Genomic DNA, 25991 nt, shown 5'->3' with positions numbered 1-25991 from the left:
AATTTTTGTTTATAATATGGTGACAAGAACTGCACTTTTTTTTCCCATGTGGTCTGAGCTGGGTTTCCTATGAATTGAGCATGATTGCTCGACTTTGTGATTCTTCCAGAATCACGGAGCCTGGTACTTGGCTTGCATTTTTGTTCCTTATTAACAAACATCTTTCCATATTGTTGAAAAAAAAATACATTTCCTTACCCACATTTATTCCTTGCTGTCTTTATGTATCCACTGTATCTGATTAATATTCAGCTTGCTCACTTTTTGACAGAGAATTTCTTTTCTGAACCCTATTGAACATTTTTAATATTGTCCATTGATGTTATATATCTTTACTGCCAATATTACCACTTACTTAATTCTCTCAAGTTCTATTGTCAGCCGCACAAATTTTGCAGTTTTAATTTTTTTTATGCTTACTTTCTCAATTACTTTCTTCCAGCTTTCTGCTTTTATAGTCTCTCTTGCTTCGATGCTTTCTGACCTTTATTTCTCTTATTAGTTCTGATTCACAGTCCCACTGTTTACTGTCCAAATATTCTCTTGTTCAAATTCTTGCCCACCAGTTGCAAAAGGAGTTCTGTAGCTCACTTTACCCTGTTATCTACTTCTTCTCAGCAATTAATGTTGTGATTGCTAAAATACAATTTTTACGTCTTATTTACTGTATTTAGTTTCACTCAATTTCCAACTGTGTTTCCTTCACTTCTCTCTCTCCTTCCCTGCCTGCAGATGGTCTGTAGACTACCCATTTGAGTGTGTATGTACACAGATTTTCTGCAGTCCCATTCCAGCATGTGTTCACTGAGGTGTATACAGACACATAATTATGAGGAGTGAGTAGTCCACTGACAATCTGCCCTTCTCAACCTAATCACCTTCAGACAGGGGGCTGAGGAAGATGCCTGCTGGCCTGCCTGCCATTAAGTCTATCGAAGTCCTTAAAATGACAGAAAGTTTTGCCTTCTTAAACAAAATGCGATTCAATATTCCCTTTTATCTATAATCAAAACACAGAGATAGGTCAGTTGAAAATCTATTTTTCTTCCATTTTTAAATATCCTCAAATAAAAATTGCTGTGAATGTCCATAGTTAACGTGATATCTGTTTGAGACATAGGGCTCAAATGCTCAAGGTCACAGGATTTGTACTGGCCATTTTATTAATCTATTTTGTCCAGTTTTAAAAATTTTGACTGGAAGTTCATAAAACACAGGCATATAAAAAGAGGGTCCTACCATACAGATAGTTTAACTCATTGTTAACAGCAGCTCTTGTCACTTTATTTTTCCACAAACTTTAATCCTCTTTTTCTATAACTATTTATTTCCTGGCCATTTATGTCCTCCTTTACTTTCATTTGTCCTCTGCTTACCATTCCTATTTTGACTTATTTCATCTAATCTATTTTACTAGTTTAGAGTTCAGCGTCAGACAGTTTCTCAATCTACTCCAGTACCAGTTCAATTAGTAGAATATATTTGGGTTATGCTTTCTTGTTTGCTGTTGGGATAACATGTTCTGTAAACTCTAGTCAATGTTTGTACATTATTGTATCACCAAACTGTTCCATAAATATTTGATCTGGCAAATTTTCCTTTGGATTAAATGTAATCTCCTTTCTGCTATATCCATGAAGTGTCAGTGTTAGTAAAATAAAGAAAATTAGAGAGTATTAATTACAAAATTAGATACAATAAATTATATCATACTCTGTCATTGAAAAAGGCTTGGTTTTGCAAAATGAGGCAAAAGATAAATCAATATGAGTTTCATTACACTACTGATTGCAGCAACATTTGTTTGTGTTTTTGTCTGTAAATAAAGATATGTAAATTCTGATAGAACCAGCAATTATAAACAGGTCAGTCATCAATCACTTATAATGAGCAGCTTGTGCAGAATATAAAGGTCACAAAGAAACAGTAAACAGCTATACTATCCCAACATATCAAATTATGTAGTATTGCAACATAACATTAGCAAACTCCAAGATAATGTATAAATTCACATTCAAGTACAGACATAAAACCAGTAAAATACTTTCAAGTACTATTATTGTAACACAAAATCTGAACGCATCAGAGTCTTTCCAATTCATTAGCACTGAAAGAATTTTGATGGACTGAATTGTTTGATTTGCATAGTTGATTTCCTTAATAGCCAAAGCCTTCTCCATTTCCCCCCACTTTAAAGAAGCTCAATTATATCTCCTGTGGTGTTACTAATGGGTTGACCAAGACTTGAAGCAGTCTTTGATTTTAACATAAGCTTTATTGCATTTTAAACATGATAGTAGTTCACCTATCCTTGTAACTGTAACACAGCAACTTTACAGAACAAAATTTTACCTTGATTAACTTGACTTAAAAGTGCTATACTTTGCAATGATATTAAAAGTTATGGGCCTTAACAATATCATAATGTTTACCATTTTACAAAAATGTAAATGCTTCAAATGTAAGCAATTTTATTCCAATGATTTATTCCTGCTTATTTCAATTGTAATACCTTTCTCTCTTTTTTTCTGCTTGCTTATAAGACTAAGTTTAAATATTTATTCAAATCTGGAATGCATAATTGGCTGAAGGTAGAGGAACATGAATGAAGGAAATTAGAGATGTGGAGGGATGAAGTGGGAGAGAGATTTAGACCCACTCTGATTTCAGGGCACCAGAAAATTTGGTGAGGCTGGGAGAAGGAATTACCAGAGAGATTAGATTCCCTACAGTGTGGAAACAGGCCCTTCAGCCCAACCAATCCACAGCAACCCTCCAAAGAGTAACCCACCCAGACCCATTTTCCTCTGACTAATGTACCTCACGCTATGGGCAATTTAACATGGCCAATTCACCTGACCTCCACATCTTTGGACTGTGGGAGGAAACCGGAGCACCCAGAGAAAACCCACGCAGACACGAGGAGAATGTGCAAACTCCACAGGGACTTACCACTAAAGGTCGAGTCAGGAATTCTTAGGAGATTAAGTGAAAGGGCCTTCAGCAGTCATGGGATATTTTGGACAAGTGAATCCATTGGAGCTGGAAATAACTGTATACAGTAGGCCAAGAGAAGGGTGTTACAGTGTGAAGAAAAATGGCATGGAGTTTTCAGTCAGTCTATGACATTGATAAGGGTTATTGTTTCTCTAGTTTAGAGTATCAGTTGCTGACTAAGTAATGTTGAATCAATCTTGATTTTAGTTTGTTTGATAGAAGAGAAGTTTTAAAACTTGGAATTCTGTTGTGCAATTAATTTATTTTTATCATTTGCGAATTAAAATTTCTTGTTTAAATTTATCTGTCTGTTTTGGGACTGCATTTTGGATGATGTCAAATTCTACAGGGTACAACATTAGAGACCAACTATGAGGGGATTGAAATAGTCAAGCTAGAGGTGACAAAAACACGAATGAGACTTTCAGTAGCAGATTATCCAGACAAGGGAAAGTCAAAAGATGTTGTGGAAGTGAAAATAGATGGTTTTAATGATAAAATACTGCTTTGGTTGGAAGCTTTACTTTGGTTCAAATATGGCACTATGATTACAAGCCAATTATTTTAGTCTCAGCCAGTAGTGACAGGGATGAATGGAACTTTTCCATTCAGGTCCCATAGAAAGTTAGACTTTTGTGCCAGGAAATTCTTCGATACACCATTAACATTGAACTGTAATTATTCATGCAAGCAAATTTGATGATATTTTCAGAATTGTTATTATTCACATTTATTTTGTTCGCAAATGTTATTTTGACTAATATTTGTGACTGCTTTTTCAAGAAAACAAAATCCACCTGCTTTTGCCTTCTACAATCCTAAAAGTCACATGTTGCAATAATGGAGTTATTCGCTAATTATAGCAATCAATCTCTATCAATTAGTCGACATAAGATATGTACATAAGAGGTGAAAACTCACAATCATGACGAGCTTGGGGAACCATAGGTCCAAAGTCAGCAATTCCTCCTAAGCATGCTACAATTATCATATGTCATGCCTGAAATTATTATACACTCTTTCCCAAAATATTACTTTTCTGAAAGAAACCTATTTAACTTGCCTCAGAATAGATCAACATGACCTGCTTCCCTTGTCTGCCAAGAGAGCCAGTTCCGGAGATATACCTGCTCACTAAAATAATGACTCCAAATCCAAATTGTGGTGCCCAATTTATTAGAATTTCACCTCAGCTTTCAGCTCAAAGAATGTTTGCACCACAAATTACTCACAGTGCAAGGTTAACTTGGCATTTGGGGCCGTGATGAGTGATGGGACGAGCTCCTTAATTGAGGAGATTGAAAGATAGATGAATTAGATAGAGAAAGATGAATTAGAGCCAAGTTCGGCACAGAGTTATATAAAGAGAGGGAAATGTATTTGTTTTACAGGAGCAGGGATAACAAAAAGTTTTCAGAATGTAAAACAAAAAAACTTTAAATAACAAAATACTAATCCCTGTTCTTTAACATACCAAGGATGCAATCTGTGCACTGGTTACAGTTTTTTCAGAAACTCAAAGATTTCTTCAATAATACATCATTTAGAGCATCTGATAGGACATGGGAAGACTTTGAGCTCAAACTTTGCTTGAAAGTCATTAACCATCCTGATTTACAACATAGATCATCAATCTTTCATCTCCAAGGGGTCAAAGTCCTGAAAATTCCCAACAGCACTATGGGATTACACAGACCGCAGAGATTGCAGTAGTTCAAAAAAAAAGTCCAGCAACACTCCCTAAAAAGGCAATGGGAATGGTCAACTGCTGCTAGTCTTGACAGCAACAACCATGTTACAAGAATTATTGATGAAATGTGTGATGAAATTATTTCAACAATCGATAAGTTTGATTTGCTTTTTTTAAAATTGGTGATTGATAATATAAAATACGACAAGAAATTTGGCCAAGAAATGTTGAATGTCTCTATTTTTGATGGATATCGCAGAATTGCAATGTGTCTTTGCTATTTCTTTGAAAGGGTTGTCCAAATTAGGTGACTACCTTAACTTCTGCCACCTTCACCTGCCCCCATAATTCTGCAAATCAGTTCTCATTTTGGTACTTTATGATGAACTCAGGTTTATGAAGTTGGATTGTTAAGGGCCATCTAACTTAAAGCATCATTCATTTTAGCCACACTGAGCCCAGAAGCTTGAATTCGAAGAATTACAAGACCATGTTGTGCTTTAAAACGGAATAAAACACTCCAAGGCTCTTCACAGAGATATTTTAAAACAAATTCAACACCAAGTCACTCATGAGGTAATAGTTCAAAAGCATGGGCTTTTAAGGATTGCCTTCTTGAAAGAAAACATGGTCAAGATGTGGAGTGATTTAGAATGGGAGTTTTAAAGCCTGAAGTCCAGGCAAGTGACGGACTGATCAAAATCAGGGATGCACAAGGAATTACTTAACAGAGAGCCAGTGTTAATCAGTCGGCACTTAAGATGATAGGTGAACACCAACTGCAGAATTTTCAAAAACCTCTAGTTTAAAAAGGGTCAAATGTGATCGAATGCCGAGGAGTAAATTAGGATTGGTGAGTCTGGACAATTAAACAATATGTGAATGCTTCAGTTGTAGAAGAGCTGAAGCAAGGGCAGAGTTAGATGAAGTTACAAAGGTTTGATTGATTTGATTTATTATTGTCACACATAGCTAAGTACAGTGAAAAGTTTTGTTTTGTGTGCAGTACATGCAGATTATAACATACAAAGAACATAGGATAATTGAATAGACCGAAGATTACAAAGTTACATCTACATAGAAGGTGTACAAAAAGCAAGATCAACATTAGATTTGAAATTTGAGAGGTCCATTCAGTGGGGAAGAAGCTGTTCTTGAATGTGTGTTTAAACTTTTGTATCTTCTGCCTGACTGAAGAAGTTGGAAGAGATTATAACTGGGGTGGTGGAAATATGTGGTAGGAAGCCTATCTCAAGGGGTGGGTTTTTCCCCTCCCTGGCGTGATGTGAGAAAGTTGAAAAAGTTTAGAGAAATGTCCATGAACATGACCTGCCTCAATACTTCATCCGCCCAAGTCAACTGGCAAAACAGCAGCCTCATCACATCTTTGTGCCTGCTTTCAGACCAACTCATACATAACTTCATGCTTCCCTACTTTGGAGTTCAGGGAGACTGAGGATTTGCATACATTTGTCAAGATGTGTTTCTCATAGTGACAAACACGCAACTAAACAAGACGCAGCTTAAAGTTATTTGTTTGCTTTCTTAGCTCTTATTCACATTTTACCTACTTGGAGGCTGCCAGCCTCACTTTCACATTGCCTTCTTAGTGCACACTCAGTAACTTCAGGACTGACTTCCTCGCTGCCAACCTCTGTGGCTTGCTTTGCTTTTTAGTGAGAAGGGAATGGCAGGCATCTTGACATGTTTGAGGAGACTGAACAGTCAAGGGTGTTGCAATGTGACTGTGTGGTACCATGTCACATCAATATCATTCCTGCACCAGCAGCTTATGTGGTTTAAAAACAAACTGCACGTACATCGGTCAATTCGCGATGTGTGAAAGTCAAAGGGGAGCTGTCCATGGAGTTGGCTGTGGTCAGTCAGGTGCTTGGTTTAACCAGAGTCTGGGGATCGTGTCCTTGCAGTCCATGAGTTGGGCCACAGTCAGTCATGCAGGTCAAGCACAAAATGCAGTCCAGGGATTACAGATAGGTCAGATGGGGTGCTGTGGTGACATTAGGCTGGGTTTGGATCACGTTATCAGCAACTCCCCAACCAAATATCATGCAAAGATCTATAACTAAGATCAATCAGTAGAGAAATCAATAGAGGTAACAGTGCAATTCTAGTCTTGAGGAAGACTAGAGATAACAATGCAGGAATGGGAAAAGAAATCAATGGTAACAATGTAGGAATGGAAAAGAAATCAATGGTGGTGATTTTCTGGTTACCCTTATGGAAGTAAAAATGGAACCAAGCAAATCCAGTTATCAGCTGTGTACTGTGAGGTCAGTCCAGCAGGTAGGCTGTGACCAGTCCTGGCAGTTTTCTCATTAGTAGTCAGTGATCTTCACAGGGGCACTTTGCTGGAATGCTGGGAAAGTGGCCAAATCAAGTCTGGGAATGGTATTGATTGTAATGACTAAGGGAATGGTGACAGTGATAAGGTGAAATTCTAGGCAGAAAGGCGGGACTACATTGACAATAGTAGGATGTCGGCAGCTCCGAGAGGGAGGATTGTTTCGTCAAAGATCACCGACAGTCTGACCCCCGGAGAGGGAGGGTACAGGGCCATCAAGACCTTGGGAATTTCCAAAATGTTGCATTTTTGCCACATTTGTTTACTCTGAAAGTTTCATCAAGAACCTGGAAAGACTGCAAGGTCATAGGCGTTACAGGTACAGGATAGCATGCCATGAATCCCACTTGGCAAAGCAGTAACTGAAAACAGGAAAATTTGCCCAAGTTTGTGAACAGTCTGGCAACTCTCTGAGGCTGAACCAGAGACAGATAGAAGCAGTGGTAAATGAAGAGAGTTTGTGACCAGGACTGAAGACAATGGCTTCACTCTTCAAAATGTTTAAAGTCATAGAGTCATAGAGATGTACAGCATGGAAACAGACCCTTTGGTCCAACCCGTCCATGCCGACCAGATATCCCAACCCAATCTAGTCCCACCTGCCAGCACCCGGCACATATCCCTCCAAACTCTTCCTATTCATATACCCACCCAAATGCCTCTTAAATATTGCAATTGTACCAACCTCCACCTCTGGCAGCTCATTCCATACACATACCACCCTCTGCATGAAAACGTTGCCCCGTAGGTCTCTTTTATATCTTTCCCCTCTCACCCTAAACCTATGCCCTCTAGGTCTGGACTCCCCAACCCTAGGAAAAAGACTTTGCCTATTTACCCGATCCATGCCCCTCATAATTTTGTAAACCTCTATAAGGTCACCCCTCAGCCTCCGAAGCTCCAGGGAAAACAACCCGACCTGTTCAGCCTCTCCCTATAGCTCAAATCCTCCAACCCTGGCAACATCCTTTAAATCTTTTCTGAACCCTTTTAAGTTTCACAACATCTTTCCGATAGATAAGCAATGTAATAGTTTAGAGACAGTGGAGGGGTTGAAAGAGGAGGTGATTTGGTAGAGATGGGAGTCATTAATGCATATATAAAAACTCATACATTTTCACAAATAGCAGCATGTGGATTAGAAATAAGAGGAGGAGAATGAAAAGTTATTGAGGAAGACTAGAGATAACATTGCAGGAATGGGAAAAGAAATCAATGGTAACAATGTAGGAATGGAAAAGAAATCAATGGTGGTGATTTTCTGGTTACCCTTATGGAAGTAAAAATGGAACTAAGCAAATCCAGTTGCACACAGCTGGACACTCTGAGTTCAGAGATGTTTGGAAGATGTGGCACAACACTTTGAGTCAATATTTCAGACTTTTAATTATATACTTACTAGTTTAATGATTTTTTGAGCAATAACCAATGTACTACCATAGCAGAAGATACAGTTCTAAAATTCTGCAAACTTTGTCAGCATTTCTATGGTGGTAACTCCCCAACCAAATATCATGCAAAGATCTATAACTAAGACCAATCAGCAGAGAAATCAATAGAGGTAACAGTGCAATTCTATACAGCACAGATAAATACCCTGTTTGTTAGGTCTTGCACTCATATAATAACTGACAACTTTTTGAATTTGGATTGTGCTTATATTTCTTTCAACCCTAACATTTTAATTAGATTTTATTCAAAGCTCATGAACCATATCCCTACAATGAGCTTTTGCAAATAGGTTTTGAGTTGAGGCTGGAGAAAAACTACAAAATGAGCTGAAAGTGATTTCCTCTCAGTTTCCTGATTAAATCTTCAGCTTCAGTTCAGTATCTAAAACCAAGGTTTTGGCAAGTAATGCAAACAAATGTCCTGCAGTAAAATGCAATCAAGTGATAATGTCACTTTGCAGGACCATAAAAGGAAAAGCTGTAAACCATGACAAATTTAAACTTGTATGCATACAAGGCTCATCGTCTGCTTTCTGTTTCTGAGTAATACCACATTACATCTTTCAGACTGATAAAAATCAACAATGCAAAATGCCACAATATACTTCACAGCTATACTACTTTGGGTATGTCATTTAAGTTACTATCAGTTTGAAATGATCACTGTCCTTTAACAAAGTTGCTTTCTGTGAACAATACTAGTCAGCAACAAGGTAAAGAAGACTTGTATTTTGGACAGCTGTAATTCAAACTGTGCATTCTCAGGTCAGCAAGAAACCAGGTTTTGCCTGTTTGAGTATACAGACGATTAGGGTCAGAACACAGTTTCTATTCATTTTAATTAATTCCATATCAAAGAAAACCATCTCCTATGCCCTTACACCATTTCCACTTACTACATGAGCCAGTTTAAAGAAAACATTCAACTTAAAACAGTGAGTTGACGTGCTGGAATCGGCAGTCCTCTCACCATTTTTAAATGAATAATTAATCAGCAATTAAGCTTCTCACAACTTAATTGAGATATTTCATGTTGTCCACACCACGGGCTGGTGGGCAGGAGTGAGCAGGCTGCTTTTGAAAACAATTGTGAGGAAGGGGAGATGGATTTGATGGGTGGTCTCTGTAAACTGGAGACACCCTAGCCCCTGTGGAAAGATACTCCCACCTTTGATCCTGTCTGACTGGTCTCCAAAACCCTCCCCCATCCACTTCCGCACACCCACTCTTCCCACCTTTTCCTTAGCATTCCAGATCTTTTCCAACTCTTAAAACATGAGGCTCTTGGATCCAGGATCAATTGAAGTTCTTTCTGGGTTTACAGGCTTAGCAGTGGGTACTAATCAGTTCTGGCATTTCTGGGATTGTGAGAGATATTGGCCGATCAGCACCCCAACTATCAGTCTGTTTAGACCACTGGCATTGAGTTATCACAGCAAGAAAGGCATTTTTCTGGTCCTTTAGATTTTATTTGACCCTTGTACAAAATGTTCAGATGAGGTTTGAGTGGTGAGCAATGAATCCCATGAAATTCAACTCCCTGTGGGTATAAGACTAGATGATATTTTTGCTCTTCTGCTACCCTATATAATGTGATGAGAACACTCAGAAGTATTAACAGTACATTCTTCAAACATCCTGCTTTGCCTTAGAAGTTCTGATGTTTGTCAAGTAGCTTCAAAACATTGGTGCGAATCAAAGGGACACAGTTTGAAAATTAGACTTTGAACTTCAGAAGATTACGAAGAAAATAAAATTCTGCTTCAAGAATCAAAGATGCTTGGGTATGAACGGGTGGAAAAGGGGGCACCAGCTGCAGCCTTGAAAGCACACACTCATTGGATCTCAGCTCCCATTCACTGATTTAGCACACAGAGGAACTCTGCTTCTAATTAGCCAGAGCTCACTTCAGATGCATATAAATCACAAGCATATGGTTAAATGTCAAGGATATGTTGGTTTGTAGTAATGAAAAGCATAGAAAAAGACACTTCTGGTTTCTACAACTAATATAATCCAGCCAGTCCCTTTTTTTTAATGTGACTTAACAATAGGAAGCAGGTGCCTTCAGCTGGAGGACACATTGGCAATGACAGCAATGATGCTGGTATGGTTGTACATGCCATTATTAACAGCTGCTGCCAGCAGTCAAAGCAGGTAGATAGCAAATCTGACCCTCGTTTAAGCACACCCAATGGCAGTAGTTAATAAACACAGAATACTCAATTAAGAAAAGCACTTTGGTGACACTTCTCCAGTTTCTTCTGAACACTTCATATTAAAATCCCTCTCCCCACAGATCTCAATTCAAACAAAAAACAAATCTCAGCAATATTACGTTCCGAAATCAAGAAAATGGAGATTGATGAATTACTTATGCAGCACTTAGAATTTGGAGACAAGAAGAATTAATATCCATTGCTGGATTTGGATCACTAGTTATAGAGTTATAGAGTTTGGGTTATAGAGAAGTAAGCTGTAGAAGCTGCACTCCCAACTAATGAAAGCACCATTTGTGGAGATAGTCTTTGCTTTCATCTGTAGGATGGTTAATCAGCCAGATATTTTGGGAGACCATAAGACCCAGGGAAACAGGAACTGGAGGAACCTGTTTGGTCCCTCGAACCTGCTCAGCCCTTCAATAAAATCATGGCTGATCCAACATTCCTCATATCCACTTTTTTGTCCTTTCTCCATAATCCTCTATTGATCAAGAATCTATCTCATCTTTAAATATACACAAGGAGTCTACCCCCACTGCTTTCTGTGGCAAGGAGTTACAAAGGTGCAAAACCCTCTGAGAGAAGAAATTCCTCCTCATTTCAATCTTCAATTGACACCCCATTATTCTGAAACTATGCCCTCTGGCCCTATGCTCTCTCATAAGGGGAAACATCCTCTCAGCATGTACCTTGTCAAACCCTTTAAGAATCCGAAGTGTTTCATTGAAATCATCTCTCGTTTCCTAAACTCTAGTGAGTAGAGTCATAACATGTTTAGTCTTTGCTCACAAAACAATCCCTCCATATCAGGGATCATCCCAGGGAACCTTCTCTAAACTGCCCCCAATGAACACTGTTCCTTAAATAAGGGGAGCAAAACTGCTCCGACTCCTGCAGCTGTGGTCTCACCAGCTCCTTGGACAGTTGCAGTAAGACTGTACTTACCCAACTTTTAACTTCTTAAACTTACCCGCCACCTCCGAACGGACCCCACCACCAGGGATATATTTCCCTTGCCTCCCCTATCAGCGTTCCAAAAAGACCACTCCCTCCGTGACTCCCTCGTCAGGTCCACACCTCCCACCAACCCAACCTCCACTCCCGGCACCTTCCCCTGCAACCGCAAGAAATGCAAAACTTGCGCCCACACCTCCCCCCTTACTTCCCTCCAAGGCCCCAAGGGATTCTTCCATATCCGCCACAAATTCACCTGAAGCTCCACATACATCATTTACTGCATCTGCTGCACCCGATGTGGCCTCCTCTATATTGGGGAGACAGGCCGCCTACTTGCGGAACGTTTCAGAGAACACCTCTGGGACACCCGGACCAACCAACCCAACCACCCCGTGGCTCAACACTTCAACTCCCCCTCCCACACCACAAAGGACATGCAGGTCCTAGGACTCCTCCATCACCAGACCATAGCAACACGACGGTTGGAGGAAGAGCGCCTCATTTTCCGCCTAGGAACCCTCCAACCACAAGGGATGAACTCGGATTTCTCCAGTTTCCTCATTTCCCCTCCCCCCACCTTGTCTCAGTCAAATTCCTCGAACTCAGCACTGCCTTCCTAACCTGCAATCTTCTTCCTGACCTCTCCGCCCCCACCCCCACTCCGGCCTATCACCCTCAGCTTGACCTCCTTCCACCTATCGCATTTCCAATGCCCCTCCCCCAAGCCCCTCCTCCCTACCTTTTATCTTAGCCTGCTGGACACACTTTCCTCATTCCTGAAGAAGGGTTCATGCCCGATACGTTGATTCTCCTGCTCCTTGGATGCTGCCTGACCTGCTGCGCTTTTCCAGCAACACATTTTTAGCTCAAGTTCACATTATATTCCATTTGGCAACTTGTTGCCCAATTACTTCATCTGTCAATAACTCTCTATAAACTGTTTATTTCCCTCTCACCACCTGCCTTTCCATGTATGTTGCCTGCAAATTTTGCTTCATTCCTCCAAGTGATTAATTTATATTGTAAACTGTTGTATTCCCAGTACTGATCCCCCTGGAACCCCACTGGTCACGGGTCTCCAACATGAAAAGAAACCTTTATCCCCACGTGCTTTTTCCTGCCCAAGAACTCATTCTCTATCCATGCCAATATATTGCCTCCAACACCATGCTCTGTTCTTATGACTTAACCTTTTGTCAGGTACCTTGTTGAATGCCTTCTGGATGTCCAAATACAACAAATCATTTTTTTCTCCTGTAACCACTCTGGTTGAGGCTTTCTCAAAATGCTGAAATAAATTAGTCAGACATGATTTCCCTTTCATTAAGTCGTGCTGACTCTGTTTGATTAGATTACGATTTTCCAAATGTTCTGACACGTCTTCCTTAATAATTTATTCTACTCCTTTTCATAGATGTTGGGCTAAACAGCCGATAATTACCCCCATTTTCCCTCCCTCCCTTTTTGAATAGAGGTGTCACATTATTCATTTTCTAATTTGCTGGTACGTCTCCAGAATCCAAGGATTTTTGGAAAATCACAATCAATGCATCCATTATCTCTGTAGCTACCTCTTCAGGATTCAAACCATCAGGGCCTGAGGACTTATCTGCCTTTAGCCCCATTAGTTTCTATAATTTTCCTTCTTTAGTGATGGTCATGGTACTTAATTTCTCCGTCAATTAATCCACAAGATGGCCGAACAGTAAGATGGTCCAGCCAGAGATCCTCTGCTTCATCAGTTCCATTTCCTTTCTCTTTCTTTTTTGCTTCCATTTTTGGCAGTTTTTCTTCCCTTTCCCCCTCAACAGCTTTTAACTTCTTGAACTTATCTGGAGGGAATAGAGATAGGAGGAGGTATACCTGAGTCCAGGCTGGCATTGGAGATGATTCGGAGACCATGCCAGCACAGGAGTGGAGTCCCAGAGGTGAGTCGTGGGTCAGAGTCCAGCACGAAAGGCAGTCTGGGTGCAGGCCAGCCAGGGTATGAGTCCCGGAGGTGAACGCAGGCCGTAGCCTGGTGTGGGAGGCAGAATGAGGTCAGGCCAGTCCAGGGAGACAAGTCCTGGAGGCAAGTTGCGGGCCAGAGTCTGGTGCGGGACACTGTCTGAGCCCAGGCCAGCCTGTGGAGACGAGTCCTGCAGGTGAGATGCAGGCCAGAGGCCAGCGTGAGGAAGCAGCGAGGCCTCCAGTTCTGAATCCCGGTGGGCATAGACTCAGTGAAAAGGGCTGTAATATGAGTCCTTTTTTAAAAATACTTTTTATTCTTATTCTAGATTTTGAGTAATTTTAGTACTTTTTAAAACTTTGCTTTGCTATACTTGACTATATATTTTACTCTTCCAATTCTGTAACAACACTAATGTATCTGTACCTAGGATCGTGCCAAAGTGGTCACATTACAATCTTTTCACTGCACTCATTCAACTGCATGTGACAATAAAGGCTATTCTATTCATATTCTTTTATATTAATGGAATGTTTGAAGTATCTTCAAACCATGAAGACGAATGCAAACTATCTGTACAACTCCTCTGCTATTTCCTTGTTCCCCATAACCATCTTCTCAGATACATTTTTAAGGGGTCTGTATTCACTTTGACCTCTCTCTTCCTAACTTTCTATTTAAATTAGCTCTTATTGTCAATTATTATATTCCTCACTAGTTTGCCCTTGTAATTTGTTCCCTCTGTCTTTACCATCTTTTTTGTCCTCCTCTGCAGGATTCTAAGTTTAACCCAGTCTTTGGAGCAATCACTAATTTTGGCTTCCTAGTACACTTTTTCTTTCAACTTAATGCCTTCCTTAACTTCCTTGGTTAGCCATAGCTAGCTTTTCCCTCTCTTAGAATCTTTGTAGTGATATGGATGCTAACACATAATTAATATCGATAGTTCATTTCGGAAAAGCTCAAACCTAAAGAGTACAGTTTGGTAAAGTTTTTTGTGACTATTCCCTTGGAGGAAGGAGACAAAATGACAGATGAAGTTAGAAGAGCTGCATAGAGTCAGTTTGAGGTCAAGGTATCTTTAAAGTTGACATCTTGCAGAATGTTCAACATCACTTGTGGCTCCTCAGATGTTGAAGCAGTCCATGTCCAAATGCAACAAGACCTGGACAATGGCCACATTTGTGCTGACCAATGGTATGTCACATTCATGTCACACGGTGTCACACGGTGGCACGGTGGCTCAGTGGTTAGCACTGCTGCCTCACAGCGCCTGAGACCCGGGTTCATTCCCGCCTCAGGCGACTGACTGTGTGGAGTTTGCACGTTCTCCCCGTGTCTGCGTGGGTTTCCTCCGGGTGCTCCGGTTTCCTCCCACAGTCCAAAGATGTGCAGGTCAGGTGAATTGGCCATGCTAAATTGCCCGTAGTGTAAGGGGTAAAGGTAGGGGTATGGGTGGGTTGTGCTTCGACGGGTCGGTGTGGACTTGTTGGGCCGAAGGGCCTGTTTCCACACTGTAATGTAATCTAATCTAATATGTAATCTAATCTAATAACTATCTGCATCAAGAGAGAAACTAACTATCAACCTTTAACATTCAATGGCAGTGCCTTTGTTGAATCCCCAGTACTGACATCCTTGGAGTTACCAATAACCAGAAAGGAACCAATTTGCTGAAGCTTTTTTTGACAAGGTAATAGAAATGGTCAATGAAGCTAATGCTGATGGTGTGGTATGTATGGATTTCCAGATGGTTTTCAATAGAGTGGCATACAGCAGACTTGTGAGAAATGTTATAGGTCATGGAATAAAAAGGACATTAGCAACTTAGATATGAAATTGGCTGAGTGATAGGAAACAAAATAAGGATTCAATTATATTTTTTGTGTTGCAGGCAGCTTTGTAGTGAAGTTCCCCAGGGATTTGGTATTGAGATCCTTGCTTATTATTGTTAATGATCCTGTGCTTGCTGTGCAGGGGACAATTTCAAAAGTTGCAGATGATACAAAAACTGGATCCATTGGAAAGCATGAAGAGAACAGTGTGGAGGACATTGTCAATTTGATGGATATTACATACTTGATGCAGAGAGGTGCGACACGTTTTTGTAGAAAGATCAGAAAAAATAATGAAATGGGTGCAGGAGCAAGGGGATCTGGTTGTATATGTGCATAGATCACGGAAGGTGGCAGGGCAGGTAGAAAGAACAGGTCATACAGCAGACAGTATTGGGAGCTTTGTCAATACAAGGAAAGAGTGTAAGAGTGAGGACGTAGTACGAAACTTGTGCTTGTTTGACATCAGTTAGACTATTGTATACTGTTCTGAGTGCTACACTATCAGACAATGTGAGCACATTGAGAAAATAGCTAAAGAAATGATACAAAAATGGTTTAAGGATTGAAAAGATTCAGTTATGGGAGCAGATTGGAGAGATTGGGACAACTCTTCTTGGAAACAAAATGGCTCAGAGGAGATTTTCTCGAAGTTTACAAAATCATGAAAGGGTGGGAATTGAGTGTGGAGTGAGAACTATTCCCACTAATAAAGGAAGCAAGAATAAGAGAACACAGATTTAAAGTGATTTGCAAAAGTAGCAAATGAGTGGAGAAAAAAATATTTCCCCCAGAGAGTGGTTTGGTTCAGGAATGTATTGTGTGGAGGTGTGGTGGAGACAGGTTCAGCTGAGACCATTAGATGGTGATTTAAATAGAAGAAATGTGCATGTGTATGGGAAAAAAGACAGTACAATGCCACTAAGTCATGATATACATTCAGACAGCCAGTGCAGACATAATAATCTGAATGGTTTCTTCCTAAAACATAATGCTTCTGTGATTTGATGAGAAACTGAAATGGGCTTGACATATACACACTGTAGTTACAAGAGCAGGTCAGATACTAGGAATCCTGCTGTGATTACTTACCTCCTGACACCCCAAGCCTGTCAAACATCAACAAGTCCCAACTGAGGAGTATGACAGTACACCTCCCACTTGGAATACTGTGTGTAATTCTGGTCTCCCTGGTATAGGAAGGAGGCTGTGAAATATGAAAGGGTTCAGAAAAGATTAACAAGGATGTTGCCAGGATTGGAGGGCTTGAGTTATAGGGTGAGGCTGAATAGACTGGGTCCATTTTCCCTGGGGCATCGGAGGCTGAGAGGTGACCTTATAGAGGTTTATAAAATCATGAGGGGCATGGATAGGGTAAATAGACAAGTTTTTTTTTCCTGGGGTGGGGCAGTCCAAAACTAAAGGGCATAGACTTAAGGTGAGAGGGGAAAGATTTAAAAGAGACCGAAGGGGCAACGTTTTCATGTAGAGGGTGGTACGTGTATGGAATGAGCTGCCGGAGGAAGTGGTGGAGGCTAGTACAATTACACCATTTAAAAGGCATCTGGATGGGTAAATAAATAGGTAGGGTTTCGAAGGATATGTGCAAATGCTGGCAAATGGGATTGGATTTATTTCTGGTCAGAATGGACCGAAGAGCCTGTTTCTGTGCTGTATATCTCTATGATTTTATGACTTGCCTGAATGTGTGCAGAGCTGGAAATGTGTTGCTGGAAAAGCGCAGCAGGTCAGGCAGCATCCAGGGAACAGGAGAATCGATGTTTCGGGCATAAGCCCTTCTTCAGGATGTGTGCAGCTCCAACAACACTTGCCATCATCCTTAACAAAGCCTCTTACTTAACTGCATCACATCCACCAAAAACTTTCACTCCTTAGACTACCAATACACAATAGCAGCACTGTGTATCATCAACAAGGTGCAGTGCAGACACTCACCAATGATCCTTAGACAGCATCTTCTAAACCCACAAAAACTTCCATCGAGAATGAAAGAGACAGCAAATACATGGAAACACCTCTACCTGCAAGTTGCCTTCCATGTTCTTTACCATTCTGATTTGGAAGTGTGTAATTGTTCCTTCACTGTCATGGGTCAAAATTCTGGAACTCCGCCCTGACTGTACATTTTGTGTACCTACAGCAAATAGAATGCAGTGGTTCCCAAAGATAACCACAGATGGGCAAGAAGTGTTGCTTCAGACATTGAAACCTACATCCTCGGAAAGAATTAATTTTGAAAATCTGGTCATGGAAATTTAAAACAAATCAATCATTTGTGGCAATAATCAGCAGTCTTCTGAGCCAGGCAGGTCTACAAAGCTCTCAAATACGGTGGGTGATTAATTAGTTCATCATCAATGTTATCTTGGAGTATGGTACATCTGCTGTATTGATCTGCAAGGGGATCTTGTACTCATTTCCAGATAAACCTGATCTATCATGAGCAAGATTGTACTTGTTAGTTATTCTGTGAAAGCCTGTCCAAATGTTACACTGTAGGTGGTGCAGCTTTAGCTTTTTAACTTTCAAAAGCTCAAGCTGAATCTTGGATCTGCTGATCTGCATCTGCAAACTGAATATGTCCATGGGAAGGGAAAGTGGCTTGTGCATGCCATATCAATCAGCAGAAACTCCAGAAGTGCATTTCTGTATTTGTGGTTGGGTACAGATGCATCTTTGGTTCTTTTTAGTTAATACTCTTATCAATTTGCTTCTTTGAAAATAAACTCTGTTAAATTCCTTTGATGGCTCAGAACAAATTCTTTTATAAGTCAATCCAACTGGAAAGATCTGAAGTTCAGTTATTAGTCTGTTTCAAGTAAATTGATCTACCTGAGCATTTCTTGGAGATTCATTACAATCAGCCTTTAGAGTAACTGGCAACAAAGAAAAAGGAGTTGAACCAAAGATCCCAAACTGGATCTTGAATTGGCAAGAACACAGTAGGATTTGGACAATTATGTTTGCCATTTTGAATATAGCACCATCATTCTCTACCCATGGTCAAACTTTAAGAATGAGTGCAGCAAAAGTGAACTGTTTTTGGCTTTTTTCTGTTTTTATGGGTTTTTTTCTGATAGCTATTAAAAACAGGGGACAATATCAGTTTGGCGTGGTTCTCTTCGCAAAGTGGAGGAGATCACATTTTCTTTTGAGAGGCTAAAAATCAACTAATGTTCAGTTGCACTTTGGTTTCTGTTAAACAATGATTAATATGTTTGAACCATTGGAATCACTTTTAGGAATGCACTGGTGAACTGATCAATATAGAAACAACTCCCGGTCAGGGCTGGTATCCTAGACAATTTGTAAAAAGACTATTTGAATAGTTATAGGAAATACAATGTGCTATGGTTTATTCTGACATATCTTCATAGAGTTTTGAAATGTGTCAATCAAGACATCTTGCATAGATTAAACAAATCAAGGCAGATGAGGGTGTGTGATGATTTTGATTGACAGCTATGTGACAGGCCTGTGAGAAGTGTCAGACTCAATGATTGTCTATTTTTCCTTTGACTGACAGCTCTGTGGTCAGAAGCTTCTGATTGGATGTTTATTTGTGGTTGACTGAGCCCAGCATAGCATACAATCCAGCACCAGCATCTAATTTAATTTAACTCAATGACAATGTTAGACCATCAAAGAAATGTGTAACTGATTTTGAGTAGGTATCTAAATGAGTGAAAATACACCGCTTTGTGCCAGTGAGCTTTAGGAAAGAAAACACACTATGCATTTGGTATATTCCAGTAAACCAGCATATTTTAGCAAAGGCTGTTGATTCAATCTTTGAGTCTGATGATTATTTAGTCAGATATCGAGCAGATACAAGTGCAAATGAAATCTAATAAATGCAACGTCTTTATATGGGGTCATTGGTGATTGAACCCAAGGGGAAGAGTAAGTGTGAAAACCAAACATATACAGACAATCAGAGTGACTTTTATCAGATAACAATTAAGGAATAGAATTCCAGAAAGACACATTGCATTCTTATTAGCAGATAAGAACAAACATGGAAATAAATGTAGAGTTTATTGATGGTAAATGATGGAGCAGCCTTTCAGGTCTAAATGGTTCACTCTTGCTTCTGTTTTCTATATTTCTATGAATATTGTTGTAAAGTGAGTCTTGTTGCCAAATCTTTATTGTCTAACACTCTCTGGACAAATACAAGAATGCAAAACTTCAAACAATCACAGTTAACATATGCTAGAGATGAGAAGGGTTCTCATTGGCTAAGGCATTGCCATGGAGAAAGCAATAGGGATCTCTCGGCTTCTCGAGCTCCCAGGCATTTAAGGAATGGCACAAGGTTTTAACATATTGTGTTTGTTGTCAAGACAAGGTGACTATGTAAGAATGTATTTCAACAAGCGTAAATGCAACACGTCAGTTGAGCAACACTGGAGAGACTTCCTGTATGGCCCGAGATGGTAAGGGACATTTACATCATCACTCCAGTCATCGTTTTTACAGGGTTGACTGTTGCAGAATATTGTGAGCGGTCCCCATTTATTCTACCTCACAGCTCCTCTGAGGACACCAGTCTGGATGTGTCAGAGAGTGCAGCTTCACATCTGTTGCTTCACGCAGCATTCTCACAGAAACTCTCATCTCGGAGGGTAGTTTGGCCTGGGTCAAAGTCTAATGTGCACTCACACTGATGCTAATGTGGGAGGCAGTGGTAGGGGAAGCCAGTGGCAGTAAAAGGACTGAGGATGGCAACTCCATATTGTGCTCACTGATGACATGCCTGTTTTTGAGGACTGTTGGAAGTGTAGAGGCAAACAGGGAAAAGGCTGCCTGAGATTTTGACCCAGGCATAGATAAGCAAGCTCAGTCATCTTTGAGGTAGGAAAACATTTCTTCAGCAGAGAGGATGGGGACACCCTAAAGAGGCAGGTGAAGGAGATTTTGTGCCAGTTGTCAGTGTGACTGCATACCACTGCTGGCTCTATGGACAACAGTGGGCCATAGAGACACCCTTCCTAGAATACATCAGTCACCGAGAAGTAGGATAATGCCATCTTGAACTGAAAGATGAAGAAATTGCAGCCTGACACACTTAAGAATTCTTCTCAATGTAATCAATTTGTTGTCACGAGCTGCCCAGTCCCACCGCTAGTGATCCAAATTTCCCCAGCGACAGTGGTGACAGATAATTCTCCTTTGCTGGTAAAGAGAGCCCTAATTACCCTGGACAATCTAGGCCTGGTGATGCAAGGAAGCCTGCCATTATATTTAAAGGTCATGGGACAAACAGAGATAAAGCTTGCCTCTCTGCTAGAAGCTCGGATTGCAGATCACTGCAAAGTTCAAAAGTATTTCAGAAAGTTCACTTTCACACAGCAAGGTAACACTAGTGTTTACATAATTGGGTGATGGAAGTAATGTTACTGTAAGAATTAAAACATTGTTCTGCTTTATTAATCAAATATGCACTATTTCAGATGTGGTTCACATAAGATTTTCCTGTCAAATATGCACATTATCCTGTGTGTAAGGGCCACTGGTACTTCACTATCAGATTAACATATTGGGAGTCCTGATTTATGAATGTCCGACTTACAAATGGTCATACTTACAATTCTAAAGGGGTAAAATTTTGAAGATTCAGCATATGAACATTTGCTTATGAAAGGCTTTACATTGTCCTACATTGTGTTCCGAGTTGAGAACAGACTCAAGAACGGAACTTATTCTCATGCCTGGGGATTGCCTGTACAAGGCCTTATGTGATGACAGGAGAAAAAGAGTTATGTTAAAACCTCTTTACAATATTACCTACCATCTATGGAAAGATGATAAGTTTGTATGTCAAATTAAGATGATCAGGTGGCGGGAAGGGAATCAGATTTTGGTAATCTTTGCCTCTGAAGCATTAACTTCCATCAAACACACATTTCAGCAAAATGCTGTTGCCATGGATTTCTTTCCCTTTTACTCCTCTGGGCTAATACTGTCAGCTCTCTGCATGGCAATGTCATGCAATGCACTGCACAAAATGACGATCTGTGATACCTTCACTCGTCCATATTGGACATCAGCCACAGAACTATCAAATCAGTGAAAACACATCTTACTCAGACCAATGGCTTTTTCTGTGATCTTCCTTAACTAGCGCTGAATCTCACTTCTGCCTCCCCATAAGGGTTTCTGACAAGAGTTGTGAGCCATGAGCAAAGTATGTTGACTCCACCCAGAATCCATCTGCAATCTTGGCACCAATAAGTGAAGCACTTGTGACATTTACAATGCGCGTTGTAATTGCTGCAGGCAACTGAACTGCTCATTGCCTGAATAGGATGCCTTTCTGTTGATAGATAGTCACATGGCAGCATGAATGCCATCTGTTACACCCTGAACATAGGGAGGGATGGCCATGGCCATTGTCTTCTCTGCCTGGCTGTCACCTTCCACCTATACTTCTATAAAGTGTCGAGTTTCTTCAACAGTGTTTGTGTTATCTTCTTGATGCAGCGGTGAGTAGCAACTAGGAGATGCTGCAAAAGTATGTAGATGCTGGGAAGAAATGGCCATTTAGAAATTAACAGCTATAGTAACATTCAATGGCACTGATATCAGATGTTCACCATATCCCTGTGGAGACAGGTTGTCCTCCATTAGGACACACATTTCAGTAAATGCCTCCACAGAGAGAAACACTCCCTTCAAGCACAGTCTATCTAAGATAAGTAGAAATGAGACCCTGCTTCAGAAAACTCTTGGATGCATCAGGGGCCTGTGTTGGCCTTTGTCTTGCTGTTTGGCCATCTGTTGTTTTGCTTCTTCCTGCTGCTATTGCCAAGGTACTCTGCATTTGACTTCTCCTGCAGTTCTGTTTCACCACAGCATTCAAGGATGATGCAGTATAGGGTGAATGATTTCCTTTATATGCCAACCTCTAACCTCCAGTACGAGCAGCCTCCAAAGTGTCCTCCCTTCAGGGCTCAGATATTATAACACTTCTAGTCCTTTTCTTGGCTAAGTGCTGACCTTTTAATTTTTGGACGCAAGTCTTCAGCGTTGGCACCGCTTGACTCAGACTCTGACCTACTGGGCACCAGATTCTCAAGTTTAAGCACATAGTAAAAACGCTGTTGTGTATTTTTTTCCATGACCATTCATAATATGCTGTGCTATTTGCCACCTATACAGTTTGCAGTACTGGATAAAAATTGTTTGAGGAATTGTACTGCCATCAATCCACCATTGTTGTGGCTGTGTCTTGGGCCTATCCAATGGTCACACTAGTGTAGATTATCCACAGAAGAGGCATTGTTTTCAGACAATAAGAAGGTTTGTTGGATGAGTGCAATAAGTGGAACTTTATTAAGTCATGTTCAAAAACTAGAACCTGAGAGGATTGATGGAGATACATCTGCTCCCTCCTCAAGTTAGAAGAGAAATTCTGGTCTCAACCTACAGACTGTGTGTGACATCAGTAGAATGGGTCGAGCCAATGTATTATGAGCATGAACACTTTCAGCACCGATGTACGAGCTCAGCATTGACAATGCAGCTCCCTGAGACCCACTCTTCTGCAAATTTTGAGGTCTCACACTGTGTCAATAAGCTCCATTTAAGTCAATGGCATTCAATGGGCAAGTTACTGAAGACACAACCTGACTTATCAGCTTTACTTAATTAGGGAGGTTGTATCAATTTGTTGGATTGCATGCACTTTGCAGAATTACAAGGTTCCGTCTGCACCCGTCAACAAAGCAACTATCACCATAGTTTAATTGTAGGGATTGTCCAAACACACTCACCAGCTTGCCAACTCCAGCAGGCTGGAGAAGACCCATAGCGTAGTGCAAGGCACCACATGTTGCACAGTTTCAAGAACTGAATAAATCAAGCAGTGCTCCATTTATGCTCAAATTGAAATAGTAGAGCACTTTAGATTATTGGAAGAATGGATGACTGTGTGAATGTGACAGTTTTCATGTACTTGCACAAATTTAGGTGGGAGTAAGTTTAGTTTTGCATAGTGCCGACAGAGAACATAGCAAGAACTAAAATAGATTTTTGCCTTCTGCTCAAAATCTTTAGATTGTTGACAAGTACCAAGATCTCCATATTGAAGAAATGCTTTTAGTTCCTGATGTTGAAACTGACTTGACATGCTAATCGAGAGAGCCAGACAATGTTTTAGAGGTGTGAACAACTTGGAGCAGAAATATCTTTCAAGCAGACATTGCCAGAGAGACACAGAGCAAACAATCTATTGTAAGATAGATTCACTTTTTTTTCTATGGCAGTACTGAATTCATTGTGAATTCCAGGCAAGTCAGAGATAAAACAAGACATTTAAACCACAGATTTAGAGAGTCACTTTCGGGTGAAAGACAGAATAAAGAGGAGCACAGGGTGTACTATTCCAAAGAACTGGACTGAATTTGACATGGGAGTAAGTCTGTTATATGATCATATTGCTTGTTGTTGAAGGATCACAGTCAGAGAGCAAAGCAACATCAATCTTGAAGAAGTCTACTTTCATCTATGTGTGTCTACTTATTTTAACCACTTTACGTAAACCAAGACTTTCAATTTGAAGCCCAATCCACATCTGCTTGGCATTTCTGAGTTCTAGAAGAATAGGAGAGTAAAGTTCTAGAAGAATAGCAGAATGAGAGATCTATGAATATTCAAGATTATCAGATTGTTTTCAGAAATGGAAATACAGAAAGGTTCGTGGTTTCTGGAAATATGCTTATATGAAATTTGGAAGGAGGGAGCTAGCAAGAAAATCACAAATTGAATTATCCTTTTTTTAATTCATTCATGGAATGTGAATGAGACTATTAGAGTCATAGAGTCATTGAGATGTACAGCATGGAAACAGACCCTTCAGTCCAACTCGTCCATGCTGACCAGATATCCCAACCTAATCTAGTCCCATTTGGCAGCACTTGGCCCATATTCCTCTAAACCCTTCCTATTCATACACCTATTCAGATACCTTTTAAATGTTGTAATTTACCAGCCTCCACCACTTCCTCTGACAGCTCATTCCACTTACGCACCACCATCTGCATGAAGAAGTTGCCCCTTAGGTCCCTTTTATATTTTTCAACTCTCACTCGAAACCTCTGCCTTCTAGTTCTGGACTCCCCCACCCGAGGGAAAGGACTTTGTCGGTTTACCCTATCTATGCCCCTCATGATTTTATAAGCTCCTATAAGGTCACCCCTTAGACTCTTACGCTCCAGGGAAAACAGACCCAACCTATTCAGCCTCTCCCGATAGCTCAAATCCTCCAACCCTGGCAACATCCTTGCAAATCTTTCCTGAACCCTTTCAAGTTTCACAACATCCTTCCGATAAAACGGAGACCAGAATTGCACACAAATTCCAAAAGTAGCCTAACCAATGTCCTGCACAGCCGCGACATGACCTCCCAACTCCTATACTCAATACTCTGACCAGCTTGTCCTTGAGATGATGCTGGGGAGCTGCCTTTATAATCAGTGCAGTCTATGTTATGTAAGTAGACCCACAATGTTGTTATAGTGGGAGTTTTAGGACTTTGACTGAGAAATACTGAAGGAACAGAGATTTATTGTTGAGACAAGACATTGCGTGACTTGGAGCAGAACTTGCAGTTGGTAGTGGTGCCCCCATTTATCTTATCCTTCTAGATGGAAATGGTTGTAGGCTTGAAAGGTGTTTTTCATGTTGCTTGGTTAATTTCTGCTTTGCATCTTGCAGATGATACACACTGCTGCTACTGAACATGTGTGAAGGGATTGGATATTTGTGAATGTGGTTTTTCCCAAGCAGATTCTTTTTCCTGGATGGTGTCAAGCTGAGTGTGCTGTTGGACTCTGGAGTGATATTGGAGCTATACCCATCCAGATAAGTGGGAATTATTCCATGACTTGTGACTTGTTGAAAATGAATAGGCTTTGGGGATTCTTGAGGTGAGTAACTCCTGTCTCTAACCTGTTCTTGTTGCAACAGTATTTACATAGCTAATCCAGTTCAGTTTCTGGTCAATAGTAAGTCCCAGCAAATGGAGGTGATGGCCTCATGGTATTATTGATACACTTTACTATTGCATTAATCCAGGTATTCTAAGTAACGTTGAAGTGACTCAAATTTTAATTCTGCCATAGCAGACAGTGAAATTTCAATTCAATAAAAATGTGGAATGAAGCATCTAATGATGACTACAAAAACATTGTTGATTGTTATGAAAACCCACTTGGCTTACTTTAAGCTTTTTAGGGAGCAAAACTGCTGGCCTACATGTAGACCCACAGCAATGTGGTTGACTCTTAACTGCCCTCTGGACAATTAGAGATAGGCAATAAATATTTGCCCAGCCAGGGATGCCCGTATGGTTAGTTTTTCTCCTTGTTTTTCGTCATTGTGTGGTATTTAGGTGGCATGAGTATTACTTGCCAATTGTCAACTCAAACTTGGATATTATCACAGACTTGTCAAGAAATTATGCAACTAGATGGTTTCTAAAAACAAGTATTTGGAGTAACACA

At 40.4% G+C, this 25991-nt stretch overlaps 1 protein-coding gene across 14 annotated transcripts in view; it reads right to left on the bottom strand.

Annotated features, from left to right (window-relative positions):
* LOC122556528 (teneurin-2-like) overlaps positions 1-25991 on the bottom strand; it is a 2772576-nt gene that overhangs the window by 1614161 nt on the left and 1132424 nt on the right. The window lies entirely within an intron of this gene.

The sequence above is a fragment of the Chiloscyllium plagiosum genome, unplaced genomic scaffold, assembly GCF_037043375.1.
Source record: "Chiloscyllium plagiosum isolate Xiang-an unplaced genomic scaffold, Cpla_swu_hap1 HiC_scaffold_16, whole genome shotgun sequence".
Lineage (NCBI taxonomy): Eukaryota > Metazoa > Chordata > Chondrichthyes > Orectolobiformes > Hemiscylliidae > Chiloscyllium > Chiloscyllium plagiosum.
Note: the sequence above shows the minus strand (reverse complement) of the source record. Positions and strands in the feature narration are given on the sequence as shown.